The sequence below is a fragment of the Mustela nigripes genome, chromosome 17 (assembly GCF_022355385.1).
Source record: "Mustela nigripes isolate SB6536 chromosome 17, MUSNIG.SB6536, whole genome shotgun sequence".
NCBI classification, from domain to species: domain Eukaryota; kingdom Metazoa; phylum Chordata; class Mammalia; order Carnivora; family Mustelidae; genus Mustela; species Mustela nigripes.
The window spans coordinates 29839341-29842052 of record NC_081573.1 but is presented as its reverse complement, the minus strand read 5'-3'; positions in this window follow the sequence as shown (position 1 = coordinate 29842052).

Sequence of the window (2712 nt, the reverse complement as noted above, 5' to 3'; positions counted from 1 at the left end):
AGACTCCAGTTACAGATTGGTCTTTTTTTTTTTTTTTAAGGATTTTATTCATTTATTTGACAGAGAGAGACAGTGGGAGAGGGAACACAAGCAAGGGGAGTAGGAGAGGGAGAAGCAGGCTTCCCGCTGAGCAGGGAGCCCGATGGGGGGCTGGATCCCAGGACCCTGGGATCATGACCTGAGCCAAAGGCAGACATTTAATGACTGAGCCACCCAGGTGCTCCAGATTGGTCATTTTTTTAAGTGAATGTTTTGAGATCATTCAACTTTTCTATTTCCCTCTCTTCTTAATTTTTTTTTTTTTTTTTTTTTTAGAATTTATTCATTCAACTAAATTTATTTCAAACTTACTGGCATAAAGTTGTTGGTCAGACCTTCTTATGATATACAATGTTTACAGAATCTGTGGTGATGCCTCATTTTAAATTTCTGACTTTGATTATTTGTGCCTTGTATCTACTTTTCCTGGTGTTTTATCATGGGTTTATTAATTTTGGTAGTTCCTCCCAAAAATAAATCTTGTTGGTTTCTTTTATTGATGTTTGTTTACTATTTTATTAGTTTATGTTCCTATATATATATTTTAAGCCCAGTGGAATGATTAGACTTATTTATTTATTTATTTTTAGGATTTTATTTATTTCTTTGACAGAAAGAGAGAGAACATGCACAAGCAGAAGGAGCAGGAGAGGGTGAAGCAATCTCCCCACTGAGCAGGGAGCCTGATGTAGGGCTCCATCCCAGGACCCTTGGGCTCATGACCTAGGCTGAAGGCAGACACTTAACAGACTGAGCCACCCAGGTGCCCCATCTTCCTATGTTTCTTTACCTGTTCTTTGTTTTTCTACCTTATTGACAAGTATGTTTAGCTATTTGTCCATCTTTTTCTTTTTCTAAAAAAACTATGTATTTTTCTTAAAGTATGGGTTTATCTGCTGCTCATAAATTTATGTCTATATATAAATATCATCTATTAGTTTTATTATCATTTGGTTAAAATATATGTGAATTACCATAGTAGTTTTTTGATTTACAGGTTATTTAGGAGTATATTTTGAAATGTTCAAACTTACAAGTTTGTTTAGCCTTTGTTTTGTAACTGGTTTCTTGCTTCATTGTATTAGGGCCAGAAAACATAGTCTGGTGGTTTAAATCATTAGAAATTTTTTGAGACTTGGTTTATGGACCAGAAATATTTACAAATATTACATATATTCTTGGAAAGAATATGTGTTTTCTGTAGTCACTAGTTAAGAATATGTGTTTTCTGGGATGCCTGGGTGGCTCAGTTGGTTAGGCAGCTGCCTTCGGCTCAGGTCATGATCCCGGCGTCCTGGGATCGAGTCCCACATCGGGCTCCTTGCTCCACGGGGACCCTGCTTCTCCCTCTGACTCTGCCTGCCACTCTGTCTGCCTGTGCTCGCTCTCGCTCTCTCTCTCTGACTAAATAAAAAAAAAAAAAATGTGTTTTCTGTAGTCACTAGAATCCGTGTTTTCTGTTGTCACTAGTTAGTCACTAGTTTCCTGTAGTCGATAGCTGTCCATTAAGACAACTTTGTAATTGTATTATTTAAATAGATCTTCACTGATTTTTACTTATTCTGTAAGCTATCACTGAAATCTCCCACTATGATAGTACTTTTATCTCTTTTGTATCTTGTCAATTTCTGCTCTATGTATTTTGAGGCTATTTTAGGTACACACATGTCTTGTTACTCTATCTCCAGGAGGAACTGAAAATTTCATCATTAAGGTTTTTGCTTTGTCTGATAATGCAGGTATACCAGGTTTTAAAAATTTAATGCTTAGGTAGTATATTTTTCTTGCCCTTTTATTTGTAACTTTTTGCATCCTTACATTTTAGGTGTCTTCTTGTAAACAACTTGTAATTTAAAAATATCTGGCTGAAATTCTTTGTCTTTTAATTGGAATTATTGGTCCATCTACATTACTGATATATTTGAGTTTAAATCTACAATCTGAATGACACTTTCAGAGGTGCTCAGAGCCATTTAAGAGTAAACTGTCCTGAGGGCTCCAAGATGGCGGGGGCCTAGGAAACCTAATCTTGTTTGGTCTCAGGAATTCAGCTAGATAGTTATCAAATCATTCTGAACACCTTCAAACTCAATAGGAGGTCGAAGAAAAGAATAGCAGCAACTCTATGAACAGAGAAACAACCATCTTCTGGAAGGTAGGACATACAGAGACTTGAATCAGAGGTGATATACAGGAAGATGGGGCGGGCACAGGAGCGGGAAGGGAGTCTCCAACAGCCATTTACCAGCAAGCGAGAGAGCAGTGGGGCACAAAATCAAAGTTTTTAGAAGTCTGCTGAACAGAGGGACGTTTCTCCAGTGACTAAGTGGGGGTCGGGTGGAATCTTAGTGGGGACAGTGTGGTCCCAGAACCCACAGCATCACAGAAAACCCCGGGGGTGTCTGAGTGCAGCAGAGCTCCCAGGTATCAGAGCTGGGACACTGGCTGCAGAGATGGTGTCAAGGAGGTCCCTGAGCTGAGAGACCTCCTTGAGAGACGTTGGCTGCAGAGATGGTGTCAAGGAGGTCTCTCAGCTCAGGGTTGCCATAAACTGTGATCTGAGGCACAGTTAGGCCACTACTATTTCAGCTGGGACACAACAAGCGGCTGGTTTGGGGAACTTCTCTTCCTCCCCTGGGAGAAGTGGTGTGGGAGCACGGGGCAGGAATCTGC